Source organism: Lissotriton vulgaris, chromosome 1_1 (genome assembly GCF_964263255.1).
Source record: "Lissotriton vulgaris chromosome 1_1, aLisVul1.2, whole genome shotgun sequence".
Classification (NCBI taxonomy): domain Eukaryota; kingdom Metazoa; phylum Chordata; class Amphibia; order Caudata; family Salamandridae; genus Lissotriton; species Lissotriton vulgaris.
The window spans coordinates 1370465730-1370482647 of NC_141685.1; the positions used below are offsets into that span (position 1 = coordinate 1370465730).

At 41.2% G+C, this 16918-nt stretch overlaps 6 non-coding genes across 6 annotated transcripts; all 6 read right to left on the reverse strand.

The window, feature by feature from the left end:
• Positions 1 to 158: 158 nt before the first annotated feature.
• Positions 159 to 240, reverse strand: TRNAS-AGA (transfer RNA serine (anticodon AGA)). Its single transcript has one exon. It is a non-coding gene; the product is annotated as a tRNA-Ser (tRNA).
• Positions 241 to 3100: 2860 nt separating this feature from the next.
• TRNAS-AGA (transfer RNA serine (anticodon AGA)) lies at positions 3101 to 3182 on the reverse strand. The gene has a single exon. It is a non-coding gene; the product is annotated as a tRNA-Ser (tRNA).
• A 2860-nt stretch (positions 3183 to 6042) lies between these two features.
• On the reverse strand, positions 6043 to 6124 carry TRNAF-AAA (transfer RNA phenylalanine (anticodon AAA)). Its single transcript has one exon. It is a non-coding gene; the product is annotated as a tRNA-Phe (tRNA).
• Positions 6125 to 8981: 2857 nt separating this feature from the next.
• On the reverse strand, positions 8982 to 9063 carry TRNAS-AGA (transfer RNA serine (anticodon AGA)). The gene has a single exon. It is a non-coding gene; the product is annotated as a tRNA-Ser (tRNA).
• Positions 9064 to 11922: 2859 nt separating this feature from the next.
• Positions 11923 to 12004, reverse strand: TRNAS-AGA (transfer RNA serine (anticodon AGA)). Its single transcript has one exon. It is a non-coding gene; the product is annotated as a tRNA-Ser (tRNA).
• Positions 12005 to 14863: 2859 nt separating this feature from the next.
• On the reverse strand, positions 14864 to 14945 carry TRNAS-AGA (transfer RNA serine (anticodon AGA)). The gene has a single exon. It is a non-coding gene; the product is annotated as a tRNA-Ser (tRNA).
• Positions 14946 to 16918: the final 1973 nt, after the last annotated feature.

Here is a 16918-nt window from a genome sequence, read left to right on the forward strand (position 1 = left end):
AAGGACGAGAGTTATAGCAAAGATATGAAAGGGGGAGCGATAATAAATATGTGATATGGCAATAGTGACACCAAAATAAGCCACCTATTTATAAAACTGACATGGAAGAAATACTAAAGGTTAACTTCTGAAATTGTAGCCGATGTTAAAAAGATTCTCGTTGTCGGCAGGATTCGAACCTGCGCGGGGAGACCCCAATGGATTTCTAGTCCATCGCCTTAACCACTCGGCCACAACAACTGACTGTAAGGTGTGTGCACATAATCTGTATGCAAGTTTTCAAGGTGTCCCACAGCAAATTCCTGATATTCTGCAATGCACTTTTTAAAAATAATGTTTTTTTCAGCAGGCACATTCTCTCCTAAAAACAAAAATAGCATGCGTATATCTCTAGTTTGGAATACCATAGGCTTGCATGCATACTCTCATGGGTCACTCAAGTTTTTTGGACCCTATTTCACTCTGTTTTCGTGCTGCTTTTAGTATATGGCCCATATTACAGAAGTCTACCATTTTTGAGTATTTGAGGCTCCTTTGTAAGTGCTTTATATTTTTTCCTGGAAGAGCTATATAATAAAGGGGTCCGGGAAGGATTGCATTTATGGAAGATAAAAGAAGGCCCACTTGTCTCACCAAATGCTGTAGAGAAACCTGATGTTTTACTCATGTTATCCTTAGTTCGTTTTATTTTAGACCTTGCATTCTTAAGGTGGTCCCAACCCCACCTTATTGCTTTTCACCTCCGCATTTTGCTGTATCTTTTTGTTGGCCTTAGGACTCTGATCACTTTATCGCTACTAATCAGTGCTGAAGTGCACGTGCTTCTTCCCTAATCATGTGTATAATTGGAGTATACCTGACTGACAGATTTAATTTACTTGAAAGCCCCTTGTAAAGTGGTATACCATATACCCAGGGACTGATTGTGCCGCCGAAAGAAATAGCATTTCAAACCTGTCTCAAGCCTGCTACTGCAGTGCCTGTGCTGCAGTGTACTGCCACTTCGACTTGGCATTTAAAACTACTTGCCAAGCCTTAAACTCCAATTTTATTACATATCAGTAACCCCTAAGGTAGGCCCTAGGTAGTCCTAGGGGCATCATGCTATGTAAGTAAAAGGTAAGACATGTACTGTGGTAGTTTGTATGTCCTAGCAGTATCAAACAGTCTATTACATTTTTCACTACTGTGAGGTCTGCCCCTCTCATAGGTTAGCATTGGGTATTCCCTTATACTTTTTGGGGGGTAATTCCATATCAGAGAGGAGAAGCTTTATTTATTTATTGATAAATCCTATCTACTGGTGAGGTTGGATTTAATCTTACTATTGTATAAATGCCATTTTTAGAGAGTGAGCATTTCTCTGCACTTACTTCTCTATTTGCATTGAAACCTGTCTTCGATTGATGTCTGGATTGAGCTGCGAGACAGCTACATATGTGCATTCCCTGTAGACAACCACAACACAGGTCACTCAACTGCAACTGCATTCATCTGCATTCTGATTGGCCTGGGGGAGAGATCCGCTCCCCTTACCGCAAATATGTTCAAGAACGATAATTTATGTCAGTAAGTACAGTATACCTACATCTTATAATCATGTGTGTTTAAATAATTTGTCGTTAGATCGTTTAAATATTGAAAAGGATCTGTTTTTAATAGACATTTTACAAAAACAACTGGTACATTTGGGAATTCTGTAAAGGAAAAACCCAACTGCCGTGACATTGCCAACCACAATGCCGTGACTCGGATTCGAACCGAGGTTGCTGCAGCCACAACGCAGAGTACTAACCACTATACGATCACGTCGATCTACTTCGGCTCAATAACGTACAGTGACATGAAGAAATTATAATTCGGAACACTCAGGGCTACTCCTGTGATAGGCTGAATGTGTTCATTGCTTCCTCATTCCTTATACAAAGGCTTTATCTCCTCAGTGGTTGATAGGCTGAAACCGTTTCCTGGCCGCCTGCTTGTGAACTGGCAGGAGTCAAAGATCACACATACACTGGTGGGCCTGTGATGGGACACCAATGCAGAGAAACACACCTGGAGCAGATATTCTATTCTGTTTATTAGACCTGCATCTCCCCTGTACCTCCTCAAGCCATCTGTATGTGAAGCAAGAAAGAGTTAAGGAACGGTCCATCTACACTTTTATTGGGAGGATGCTGCCGTGAGCTCCTCCCAGCTAATCACACAAACAGCAGTAAAGCAAGATAACTACACAGTTAGGGGGGACTGCATGGTTAGGTTTTTGAGGAATTATTGAAACTGACCTCAGTGACCCATAATCAGAGCTGTGGCTAATGACTGCATGCCTAATTATGATGAAGCAAGCACCCTGGCTCGTAGGGGCCCCACAACACACTTTTCTTAGCTCATTGAATTAAAGTATAAACTTCTGCCATGTGTGAGTGGTAAAGGCTTGTTAATTTTGTTGCTTTTCAAATTCACGTCTGACAACAAGACGAAGGAACATTGGGGCATCAGACGCTTTGGAAAGTAGCCACCAACCGCAGAGAAAGAGAGAAAGAGGGAAAAGACAGTATGAGGTGTGGAGAAAACAGCAGCAGGTACAAGGAGCTCAAATGAGATTAATGGCGCCTACATAGAGCACATAAAGGAACAGTTACAAATCTAAGAAAAGGGAAAGAAAAGACTAGGAAAAAACACAGAAAGAGCTTGTAGATGAAATTCTCTTCCAGGAACAGCAGGTTAAGAGAAATTACACAGGGAGCAGTTAAGCTTGTAACACGGGGAGAATAGAAAAGAAAATACAGTTTTATGAAGTGTGTTTGCCTAATCCAGCTAGCACTTTTATTTTATTTCTCTATTTGCTTCTTTTATTGGTAAAGTAAGTTTCAAGTGCATGCACAGGTATGACCGAGAGAGCCAGGGTATAATAATTTGAAGCGTTTGCACCAGCGCTAATGAAGGACGAGAGTTATAGCAAAGATATGAAAGGGGGAGCGATAATAAATATGTGATATGGCAATAGTGACACCAAAATAAGCCACCTATTTATAAAACTGACATGGAAGAAAAACTAAAGGTTAACTTCTGAAATTGTAGCCGATGTTAAAAAGATTCTCGTTGTAGGCAGGATTCGAACCTGCGCGGGGAGACCCCAATGGATTTCTAGTCCATCGCCTTAACCACTCGGCCACAACAACTGACTGTAAGCCGTGTGCACATAATCTGTATGCAAGTTTTCAAGGTGTCCCACAGCAAATTCCTGATATTCTGCAATGCACTTTTTAAAAATAATGTTTTTTTCAGCAGGCACATTCTCTCCTAAAAACAAAAATTGCATGCGTATATCTCTAGTTTGGAATACCATAGGCTTGCATGCATACTCTCATGGGTCACTCAAGTTTTTTGGACCCTATTGCACTCTGTTTTCGTGCTGCTTTTAGTATATGGCCCATAGTACAGAAGTCTACCATCTTTGAGTATTTGAGGCTCCTTTGTAAGTGCTTTATATTTTTTCCTTGAAGAGCTATATAATAAAGGGGTCCGGGAAAGATTGCATTTATGGAAGATAAAAGAAGGCCCATTTGTCTCACCAAATGCTGTAGAGAAACCTGATGTTTTACTCATGTTATCCTTAGTTCGTTTTTGTTAGACCTTGCATTCTTAAGGTGGTCCCAACCCCACCTTATTGCTTTTCACCTCCGCATTTTGCTGTATCTTTTTGTTGGCCTTAGGACTCTGATCACTTTATCGCTACTAATCAGTGCTGAAGTGCACGTGCTTCTTCCCTAATCATGTGCATAATTGGAGTATACCTGACTGACAGATTTAATTTACTTGAAAGCCCCTTGTAAAGTGGTATACCATATACCCAGGGACTGATTGTGCCGCCCAAAGAAATAGCATTTCAAACCTGTCTCAAGCCTGCTACTGCAGTGCCTGTGCTGCAGTGTACTGCCACTTCGACTTGGCATTTAAAACTACTTGCCAAGCCTTAAACTCCAATTTTATTACATATCAGTAACCCCTAAGGTAGGCCCTAAGAAGTCCTAGGGGCATCATGATATGCAAGTAAAAGGTAAGACATGTACTGTGGTAGTTTGTATGTCCTAGTAGTATCAAACAGTCTATTACATTTTTCACTACTGTGAGGTCTGCCCCTCTCATAGGTTAGCATTGGGTATTCCCTTATACTTTTTGGGGGGTAATTCCATATCAGAGAGGAGAAGCTTTATTTATTTATTGATAAATCCTATCTACTGGTGAGGTTGTATTTAATCTTACAATTGTATAAATGCCATTTTTAGAGAGTGAGCATTTCTCTGCACTTACTGCTCTATTTGCATGAAAACCTGTCTTCAATTGACGTTTGGATTGGGCTGCGAGAAAGCTACATATGTGCATTCCCTGTAGACAGCCACAACACAGGTCACTCAACTGCAACTGCATTCATCTGCATTCTGATTGGCCTGGGGGAGAGGTCCGCTCCCCTTACCGCAAATATGTTCAAGAACGATAATTTATGTCAGTAAGTACAGTATACCTACATCTTATAATCATGTGTGTTTAAATAATTTGTCGTTAGATCATTTAAATATTGAAAAGGATCTGTTTTTAATAGACATTTTACAAAAACAACTGGTACATTTGGGAATTCTGTAAAGGAAAAACCCAACTGCCGTGACATTGCCAACCACAATGCCGTGCCTCGGATTCGAACCGAGGTTGCTGCTGCCACAGCGCAGAGTACTAACCACTATACGATCACGGCGAGCTACTTGGGCTCAATAACGTACAGTGACATGAAGAAATTATAATTCGGAACACTCAGGGCTACTCCTGTGATAGGCTGAATGTGTTCATTGCTTCCTCATTCCTTATACAAAGGCTTTATCTCCTCAGTGGTTGATAGGCTGAAACCGTTTCCTGGCCGCCTGCTTGTGAACTGGCAGGAGTCAAAGATCACACATACACTGGTGGGCCTGTGATGGGACACCAATGCAGAGAAACACACCTGGCGCAGATATTCTATTCTGTTTATTAGACCTGCATCTCCCCTGTACCTCCTCAAGCCATCTGTATGTGAAGCAAGAAAGAGTTAAGGAACGGTCCATCTACACTTTTATTGGTAGGATGCTGCCGTGAGCTCCTCCCAGCTAATCACACAAACAGCAGTAAAGCAAGATAACTACACAGTTAGGGGGGACTGCATGGTTAGGTTTTTGAGGAATTATTGAAACTGACCTCAGTGACCCATAATCAGAGCTGTGGCTAATGACTGCATGCCTAATTATGATGAAGCAAGCACCATGGCTCGTAGGGGCCCCACAACACACTTTTCTTAGCTCATTGAATTAAAGTATAAACTTCTGCCATGTGTGAGTGGTAAAGGCTCGTTAATTTTGTTGCTTTTCAAATTCACGTCTGACAACAAGACGAAGGAACATTGGGGCATCAGACGCTTTGGAAAGTAGCCACCAACCGCAGAGAAAGAGAGAAAGAGGGAAAAGACAGTATGAGGTGTGGAGAAAACAGCAGCAGGTAGAAGGAGCTCAAATGAGATTAATGGCGCCTAAATAGAGCACGTAAAGAAACAGTTACAAATCTAAGAAAAGGGAAAGAAAAGACTAGGAAAAAACACAGAAAGAGCTTGTAGATGAAATTCTCTTCCAGGAACAGCAGGTTAAGAGAAATTACACAGGGAGCAGTTAAGCTTGTAAGACGGGGGAGAATAGAAAAGAAAATGCAGTTTTATGAAGTGCGTTTGCCTAATCCAGCTAGCACTTTTATTTTATTTCTCTATTTGCTTCTTTTATTGGTAAAGTAAGTTTCAAGTGCATGCACAGGTATGACCGAGAGAGCCAGGGTATAATAATTTGAAGCGTTTGCACCAGCGCTAATGAAGCACGAGAGTTATAGCAAAGATATGAAAGGGGGAGCGATAATAAATATGTGATATGGCAATAGTGACACCAAAATAAGCCACCTATTTATAAAACTGACATGGAAGAAATACTAAAGGTTAACTTCTGAAATTGTAGCCGATGTTAAAAAGATTCTCGTTGTCGGCAGGATTCGAACCTGCGCGGGGAGTCCCCACTGGATTTTTAGTCCATCGACTTAACCACTCGGCCACAACAACTGACTGTAAGGTGTGTGCACATAATCTGTATGCAAGTTTTCAAGGTGTCCCACAGCAAATTCCTGATATTCTGCAATGCACTTTTTAAAAATAATGTTTTTTTCAGCAGGCACATTCTCTCCTAAAAACAAAAATTGCATGCGTATATCTCTAGTTTGGAATACCATAGGCTTGCATGCATACTCTCATGGGTCACTCAAGTTTTTGGACCCTATTGCACTCTGTTTTCGTGCTGCTTTTAGTATATGACCCATATTACAGAAGTCTACCATCTTTGAGTATTTGAGGCTCCTTTGTAAGTGCTTTATATTTTTTCCTTGAAGAGCTATATAATAAAGGGGTCCGGGAATGATTGCATTTATGGAAGATAAAAGAAGGCCCACTTGTCTCACCAAATGCTGTAGAGAAACCTGATGTTTTACTCATGTTATCCTTAGTTCGTTTTTGTTAGACCTTGCATTCTTAAGGTGGTCCCAACCCCACCTTATTGCTTTTCACCTCCGCATTTTGCTGTATCTTTTTGTTGGCCTTAGGACTCTGATCTTTTTATCGCTACTAATCAGTGCTGAAGTGCACGTGCTTCGTCCCTAATCATGTGTATAATTGGAGTATACCTGACTGACAGATTTAATTTACTTGAAAGCCCCTTGTAAAGTGGTATTCCATATACCCAGGGACTGATTGTGCCGCCCAAAGAAATAGCATTTCAAACCTGTCTCAAGCCTGCTACTGCAGTGTCTGTGCTGCAGTGTACTGCCACTTCGACTTGGCATTTAAAACTACTTGCCAAGCCTTAAACTTCAATTTTATTACATATCAGTAACCCCTAAGGTAGGCCCTAGGTAGTCCTAGGGGCATCATGCTATGTAAGTAAAAGGTAAGACATGTACTGTGGTAGTTTGTATGTCCTAGTAGTATCAAACAGTCTATTACATTTTTCACTAATGTGAGGTCTGCCCCTCTCATAGGTTAGCATTGGGTATTCCCTTATACTTTTTGGGGGGTAATTCCATATCAGAGAGGAGAAGCTTTATTTATTTATTGATAAATCCTATCTACTGGTGAGGTTGGATTTAATCTTACTATTGTATAAATGCCATTTTTAGAGAGTGAGCATTTCTCTGCACTTACTGCTCTATTTGCATCAAAACCTGTCTTCAATTGATGTCTGGATTGGGCTGCGAGACAGCTACATATGTGCATTCCCTGTAGACAGCCACAAGACAGGTCACTCAACTGCAACTGCATTCATCTGCATTCTGATTGGCCTGGGGAGAGGTCCGCTCCCCTTACCGCAAATATGTTCAAGAACGATAATTTATGTCAGTAAGTACAGTATACCTACATCTTATAATCATGTGTGTTTAAATAATTTGTCGTTAGATCGTTTAAATATTGAAAAGGATCTGTTTTTAATAGACATTTTACAAAAACAACTGGTACATTTGGGAATTCTGTAAAGGAAAAACCCAACTGCCGTGACATTGCCACCCACAATGCCGTGACTCGGATTCGAACCGAGGTTGCTGCGGCCACAACGCAGACTACTAACCACTATACGATCACGGCGAGCTACTTGGGCTCAATAACATACAGTGACATGAAGAAATTATAATTCGGAACACTCAGGGCTACTCCTGTGATAGGCTGAATGTGTTCATTGCTTCCTCATTCCTTATACAAAGGCTTTATCTCCTCAGTGGTTGATAGGCTGAAACCGTTTCCTGGCCGCCTGCTTGTGAACTGGCAGGAGTCAAAGATCACACATACACTGGTGGGCCTGTGATGGGACACCAATGCAGAGAAACACACCTGGCGCAGATATTCTATTCTGTTTATTAGACCTGCATCTCCCCTGTACCTCCTCAAGCCATCTGTATGTGAAGCAAGAAAGAGTTAAGGAACGGTTCATCTACACTTTTATTGGGAGGATGCTGCCGTGAGCTCCTCTCAGCTAATCACACAAACAGCAGTAAAGCAAGATGACTACACAGTTAGGGGGGACTGCATGGTTAGGTTTTTGAGGAATTATTGAAACTGACCTCAGTGACCCATAATCAGAGCTGTGGCTAATGACTGCATGCCTAATTATGATGAAGCAAGCACCATGGCTCGTAGGGGCCCCACAACACACTTTTCTTAGCTCATTGAATTAAAGTATAAACTTCTGCCATGTGTGAGTGGTAAAGGCTCGTTAATTTTGTTGCTTTTCAAATTCACGTCTGACAACAAGACGAAGGAACAATGGGGCATCAGACACTTTGGAAAGTAGCCACCAACCGCAGAGAAAGAGAGAAAGAGGGAAAAGACAGTATGAGGTGTGGAGAAAACAGCAGCAGGTACAAGGAGCTCAAATGAGATTAATGGCGCCTAAATAGAGCACATAAAGGAACAGTTACAAATCTAAGAAAAGGGAAAGAAAAGACTAGGAAAAAACACAGAAAGAGCTTGTAGATGAAATTCTCTTCCAGGAACAGCAGGTTAAGAGAAATTACACAGGGAGCAGTTAAGCTTGTAACTCGGGGAGAATAGAAAAGAAAATGCAGTTTTATGAAGTGTGTTTGCCTAATTCAGCTAGTACTTTTATTTTATTTCTCTATTTGCTTCTTTTATTGGTAAAGTAAGTTTCAAGGGCATGCACAGGTATCACCGAGAGAGCCAGGGTATAATAATTTGAAGCGTTTGCACCAGCGCTAATGAAGGACGAGAGTTATAGCAAAGATATGAAAGGGGGAGCAATAATAAATATGTGATATGGCAATAGTGACACCAAAATAAGCCACCTATTTATAAAACTGACATGGAAGGAAAACTAAAGGTTAACTTCTGAAATTGTAGCCGATGTTAAAAAGATTCTCGTTGTCGGCAGGATTCAAACCTGCGCGGGGAGACCCCAATGGATTTCTAGTCCATCGCCTTAACCACTCGGCCACAACAACTGACTGTAAGGCGTGTGCACATAATCTGTATGCAAGTTTTCAAGGTGTCCCACAGCAAATTCCTGATATTCTGCAATGCACTTTTTAAAAATAATGTTTTTTTCAGCAGGCACATTCTCTCCTGAAAACAAAAATTGCATGCGTTTATCTCTAGTTTGGAATACTATAGGCTTGCATGCATACTCTCATGGGTCACTCAAGTTTTTTGGACCCTATTGCACTCTGTTTTCGTGCTGCTTTTAGTATATGGCCCATATTACAGAAGTCTACCATCTTTGAGTATTTGAGGCTCCTTTGTAAGTGCTTTATATTTTTTCCTTGAAGAGCTATATAATAAAGGGGTCCGGGAAATATTGCATTTATGGAAGATAAAAGAAGGCCCATTTGTCTCACCAAATGCTGTAGAGAAACCTGATGTTTTACTCATGTTATCCTTAGTTCGTTTTTGTTAGACCTTGCATTCTTAAGGTGGTCCCAACCCCACCTTATTGCTTTTCACCTCCGCATTTTGCTGTATCTTTTTGTTGGCCTTAGGACTCTGATCACTTTATCGCTACTAATCAGTGCTGAAGTGCACGTGCTTCTTCCCTAATCATGTGTATAATTGGAGTATACCTGACTGACAGATTTAATTTACTTGAAAGCCCCTTGTAAAGTGGTATACCATATACCCAGGGACTGATTGTGCCGCCCAAAGAAATAGCATTTCAAACCTGTCTCAAGCCTGCTACTGCAGTGCCTGTGCTGCAGTGTACTGCCACTTCGATTTGGCATTTAAAACTACTTGCCAAGCCTTAAACTCCAATTTTATTACATATCAGTAACCCCTAAGGTAGGCCCTAGGTAGTCCTAGGGGCATCATGCTATGTAAGTAAAAGGTAAGACATGTACTGTGGTAGTTTGTATGTCCTATTAGTATCAAACAGTCTATTACATTTTTCACTACTGTGAGATCTGCCCCTCTCATAGGTTAGCATTGGGTATTCCCTTATACTTTTTGGGGGGTAATTCCATATCAGAGAGGAGAAGCTTTATTTATTTATTGATAAATCCTATCTACTAGTGAGGTTGGATTTAATCTTACTATTGTATGAATGCCATTTTTAGAGAATGAGCATTTCTCTGCACTTACTGCTCTATTTGCATGAAAACCTGTCTTCAATTGACGTCTGGATTGGGCTGCGAGACAGCTACATATGTGCATTCCCTGTAGACAGCCACAACACAGGTCACTCAACTGCAACTGCATTCATCTGCATTCTGATTGGCCTGGGGGAGAGCTCCGCTCCCCTTACCGCAAATATATTCAAGAACGATAATTTATGTCAGTAAGTACAGTATACCTACATCTTATAATCATGTGTGTTTAAAAAATTTGTCGTTAGATCGTTTAAATATTGAAAAGGATCTGTTTTTAATAGACATTTTACAAAAACAACTGGTACATTTGGGAATTCTGTAAAGGAAAAACCCAACTGCCGTGACATTGCCAACCACAATGCCGTGTTTTGGATTCGAACCGAGGTTGCTGCGGCCACAACGCAGAGTACTAACCACTATACGATCACGGCGAGCTACTTGGGCTCAATAACGTACAGTGACATGAAGAAATTATAATTCGGAACACTCAGGGCTACTCCTGTGATAGGCTGAATGTGTTCATTGCTTCCTCATTCCTTATACAAAGGCTTTATCTCCTCAGTGGTTGATAGGCTGAAACCGTTTCCTGGCCGCCTGCTTGTGAACTGGCAGGAGTCAAAGATCACACATACACTGGTGGGCCTGTGATGGGACACCTATGCAGAGAAACACACCTGGCGCAGATATTCTATTCTGTTTATTAGACCTGCATCTCCCCTGTACCTCCTCAAGCCATCTGTATGTGAAGCAAGAAAGAGTTAAGGAACGGTCCATCTACTCTTTTATTGGGAGGATGCTGCGCTGAGCTCCTCCCAGCTAATCACACAAACAGCAGTAAAGCAAGATAACTACACAGTTAGGGGGGACTGCATGGTTAGGTTTTTGAGGAATTATTGAAACTGACCTCAGTGACCCATAATCAGAGATGTGGCTAATGACTGCATGCTTATTATGATGAAGCAAGCACCATGGCTCGTAGGGGCCCCACAACACACTTTTCTTAGCTCATTGAATTAAAGTATAAACTTCTGCCATGTGTGAGTGGTAAAGGCTTGTTAATTTTGTTGCTTTTCAAATTCACGCCTGACAACAAGACGAAGGAACATTGGGGCATCAGACGCTTTGGAAAGTAGCCACCAACCGCAGAGAAAGAGAGAAAGAGGGAAAAGGCAGTATGAGGTGTGGAGAAAACAGCAGCAGGTACAGGGAGCTCAAATGAGATTAATGGCGCCTAAATAGAGCACGTAAAGGAACAGTTACAAATCTAAGAAAAGGGAAAGAAAAGACTAGGAAAAAAAACAGAAAGAGCTTGTAGATGAAATTCTCTTCCAGGAACAGCAGGTTAAGAGAAATTAAACAGGGAGCAGTTAAGCTTGTAACACGGGGGAGAATAGAAAAGAAAATGCAGTTTTATGAAGTGTGTTTGCCTAATCCAGCTAGCACTTTTATTTTATTTCTCTATTTGCTTCTTTTATTGGTAAAGTAAGTTTCAAGTGCATGCACAGGTATGACCGAGAGAGCCAGGGTATAATAATTTGAAGTGTTTGCACCAGCACTAATGAAGGACGAGAGTTATAGCAAAGATATGAAAGGGGGAGCGATCATAAATATGTGATATGGCAATAGTGACACCAAAATAAGCCACCTATTTATAAAACTGACATGGAAGAAATACTAAAGGTTAACTTCTGAAATTGTAGCCGATGTTAAAAAGATTCTCGTTGTCGGCAGGATTCGAACCTGCGCGGGGAGACCCCAATGGATTTCTAGTCCATCGCCTTAACCACTCGGCCACAACAACTGACTGTAAGGTGTAAGCACATAATCTGTATGCAAGTTTACAAGGTGTCCCACAGCAAATTCCTGATATTCTGCAATGCACTTTTAAAAAATAATGTTTTTTTCAGCAGGCACATTCTCTCCTAAAAACAAAAATTGCATGCGTATATCTCTAGTTTGGAATACTATAGGCTTGCATGCATACTCTCATGGGTCACTCAAGTTTTTTGGACCCTATTGCACTCTGTTTTCGTGCTGCTTTTAGTATATGGCCCATATTACAGAAGTCTACCATCTTTGAGTATTTGAGGCTCCTTTGTAAGTGTTTATATTTTTTCCTTGAAGAGCTATATAATAAAGGGGTCCAGGAAGGATTGCATTTATGGAAGATAAAAGAAGGCCCACTTGTCTCACCAAATGCTGTAGAGAAACCTGATGTTTTACTCATGTTATCCTTAGTTCGTTTTTGTTAGACCTTGCATTCTTAAGGTGGTCCCAACCCCACCTTATTGCTTTTCACCTCCGCATTTTGCTGTATCTTTTTGTTGGCCTAAGGACTCTGATCACTTTATCGCTACTAATCAGTGCTGAAGTGCACGTGCTTCTTCCCTAATCATGTGTATAATTGGAGTATACCTGACTGACAGATTTAATTTACTTGAAAGCCCCTTGTAAAGTGGTATACCATATACCCAGGGACTGATTGTGCCGCCCAAAGAAATAGCATTTCAAACCTGTCTCAAGCCTGCTACTGCAGTGCCTGTGCTGCAGTGTACTGCCACTTCGACTTGGCATTTTAAACTACTTGCCAAGCCTTAAACTCCAATTTTATTACATATCAGTAACCCCTAAGGTAGGCCCTAGGTAGTCCTAGGGGCATCATGCTATGTAAGTAAAAGGTAAGACATGTACTGTGGTAGTTTGTATGTCCTAGTAGTATCAAACAGTCTATTACATTTTTCACTACTGTGAGGTCTGCCCCTCTCATAGGTTAGCATTGGGTATTCCCTTATACTTTTTGGGGGGTAATTCCATATCAGAGAGGAGAAGCTTTATTTATTTATTGATAAATCCTATCTACTGGTGAGGTTGGATTTAATCTTACTATTGTATAAATGCCATTTTTAGAGAGTGAGCATTTCTCTGCACTTACTGCTCTATTTGCATTGAAACCTGTCTTCGATTGACGTCTGGATTGGGCTGCGGGACAGCTACATATGTGCATTCCCTGTAGACAGCCACAACACAGGTCACTCAACTGCAACTGCATTCATCTGCATTCTGATTGGCCTGGGGGAGAGCTCCGCTCCCCTTACCGCAAATATGTTCAAGAACGATAATTTATGTCAGTAAGTACAGTATACCTACATCTTATAATCATGTGTGTTTAAATAATTTGTCGTTAGATCGTTTAAATATTGAAAAGGATCTGTTTTTAATAGACATTTTACAAAAACAACTGGTACATTTGGGAATTCTGTAAAGGAAAAACCCAACTGCCGTGACATTGCCAACCACAATGCCGTGACTCAGATTCAAACCGAGGTTGCTGCGGCCACAACGCAGAGTACTAACCACTATACGATCACGGCGAGCTACTTGGGCTCAATAACGTACAGTGACATGAAGAAATTATAATTCGGAACACTCAGGGCTACTCCTGTGATAGGCTGAATGTGTTCATTGCTTCCTCATTCCTTATACAAAGGCTTTATCTCCTCAGTGGTTGATAGGCTGAAACCGTTTCCTGGCCGCCTGCTTGTGAACTGGCAGGAGTCAAAGATCACACATACACTTGTGGGCCTGTGATGGGACACCAATGCAGAGAAACAAACCTGGCGCAGATATTCTATTCTGTTTATTAGACCTGCATCTCCCCTGTACCTTCTCAAGCCATCTGTATGTGAAGCAAGAAAGAGTTAAGGAACGGTCCATCTACACTTTTATTGGGAGGATGCTGCTGTGAGCTCCTCCCAGCTAATCACACAAACAGCAGTAAAGCAAGATAACTACACAGTTAGGGGGGACTGCATGGTTAGGTTTTTGAGGAATTATTGAAACTGACCTCAGTGACCCATAATCAGAGCTGTGGCTAATGACTGCATGCCTAATTATGATGAAGCAAGCACCATGGCTCGTAGGGGCCCCACAACACACTTTTCTTAGCTCATTGAATTAAAGTATAAACTTCTGCCATGTGTGAGTGGTAAAGGCTTGTTAATTTTCTTGCTTTTCAAATTCACGTCTGACAACAAGACGAAGGAACATTGGGGCATCAGACGCTTTGGAAAGTAGCCACCAACCGCAGAGAAAGAGAGAAAGAGGGAAAAGACAGTATGAGGTGTGGAGAAAACAGCAGCAGGTACAAGGAGCTCAAATGAGATTAATGGCGCCTCAGTAGAGCACGTAAAGGAACAGTTACAAATCTAAGAAAAGGGAAAGAAAAGACTAGGAAAAAACACAGAAAGAGCTTGTAGATGAAATTCTCTTCCAGGAACAGCAGGTTAGGAGAAATTACACAGGGAGCAGTTAAGCTTGTAACACGGGGGAGAATAGAAAAGAAAATGCAGTTTTATGAAGTGTGTTTGCCTAATCCAGCTAGCACTTTTATTTTATTTCTCTATTTGCTTCTTTTATTGGTAAAGTAAGTTTCAAGTGCATGCACAGGTATGACCGAGAGAGCCAGGGTATAATAATTTGAAGCGTTTGCACCAGCGCTAATGAAGGACGAGAGTTATAGCAAAGATATGAAAGGGGGAGCGATAATAAATATGTGATATGGCAATAGTGACACCAAAATAAGCCACCTATTTATAAAACTGACATGGAAGAAATACTAAAGGTTAACTTCTGAAATTGTAGCCGATGTTAAAAAGATTCGCGTTGTCGGCAGGATTCGAACCTGCGCGGGGAGACCCCAATGGATTTCTAGTCCATCGCCTTAACCACTCGGCCACAACAACTGACTGTAAGGTGTGTGCACATAATCTGTATGCAAGTTTTCAAGGTGTCCCACAGCAAATTCCTGATATTCTGCAATGCACTTTTAAAAAATAATGTTTTTTTCAGCAGGCACATTCTCTCGTAAAAACAAAAATTTCATGCGTATATCTCTAGTTTGGAATACCATAGGCTTGCATGCATACTCTCATGGGTCACTCAAGTTTTTGGACCCTATTGCACTCTGTTTTCGTGCTGCTTTTAGTATATGACCCATATTACAGAAGTCTACCATCTTTGAGTATTTGAGGCTCCTTTGTAAGTGCTTTATATTTTTTCCTTGAAGAGCTATATAATAAAAGGGTCCGGGAATGATTGCATTTATGGAAGATAAAAGAAGGCCCACTTGTCTCACCAAATGCTGTAGAGAAACCTGATGTTTTACTCATGTTATCCTTAGTTCGTTTTTGTTAGACCTTGCATTCTTAAGGTGGTCCCAACCCCACCTTATTGCTTTTCACCTCCGCATTTTGCTGTATCTTTTTGTTGGCCTTAGGACTCTGATCTTTTTATCGCTACTAATCAGTGCTGAAGTGCACGTGCTTCGTCCCTAATCATGTGTATAATTGGAGTATACCTGACTGACAGATTTAATTTACTTGAAAGCCCCTTGTAAAGTGGTATTCCATATACCCAGGGACTGATTGTGCCGCCCAAAGAAATAGCATTTCAAACCTGTCTCAAGCCTGCTACTGCAGTGTCTGTGCTGCAGTGTACTGCCACCTCGACTTGGCATTTAAAACTACTTGCCAAGCCTTAAACTTCAATTTTATTACATATCAGTAACCCCTAAGGTAGGCCCTAGGTAGTCCTAGGGGCATCATGCTATGTAAGTAAAAGGTAAGACATGTACTGTGGTAGTTTGTATGTCCTAGTAGTATCAAACAGTCTATTACATTTTTCACTAATGTGAGGTCTGCCCCTCTCATAGGTTAGCATTGGGTATTCCCTTATACTTTTTGGGGGGTAATTCCATATCAGAGAGGAGAAGCTTTATTTATTTATTGATAAATCCTATCTACTGGTGAGGTTGGATTTAAGCTTACTATTGTATAAATGCCATTTTTAGAGAGTGAGCATTTCTCTGCACTTACTGCTCTATTTGCATCAAAACCTGTCTTCAATTGATGTCTGGATTGGGCTGCGAGACAGCTACATATGTGCATTCCCTGTAGACAGCCACAAGACAGGTCACTCAACTGCAACTGCATTCATCTGCATTCTGATTGGCCTGGGGAGAGGTCCGCTCCCCTTACTGCAAATATGTTCAAGAACGATAATTTATGTCAGTAAGTACAGTATACCTACATCTTATAATCATGTGTGTTTAAATAATTTGTCGTTAGATCGTTTAAATATTGAAAAGGATCTGTTTTTAATAGACATTTTACAAAAACAACTGGTACATTTGGGAATTCTGTAAAGGAAAAACCCAACTGCCGTGACATTGCCAACCACAATGCCGTGACTCGGATTCGAACCGAGGTTGCTGCGGCCACAACGCAGACTACTAACCACTATACGATCACGGCGAGCTACTTGGGCTCAATAACGTACAGTGACATGAAGAAATTATAATTCGGAACACTCAGGGCTACTCCTGTGATAGGCTGAATGTGTTCATTGCTTCCTCATTCCTTATACAAAGGCTTTATCTCCTCAGTGGTTGATAGGCTGAAACCGTTTCCTGGCCGCCTGCTTGTGAACTGGCAGGAGTCAAAGATCACACATACACTGGTGGGCCTGTGATGGGACACCAATGCAGAGAAACACACCTGGCGCAGATATTCTATTCTGTTTATTAGACCTGCATCTCCCCTGTACCTCCTCAATCCATCTGTATGTGAAGCAAGAAAGAGTTAAGGAACGGTTCATCTACACTTTTATTGGGAGGATGCTGCCGTGAGCTCCTCTCAGCTAATCACACAAACAGCAG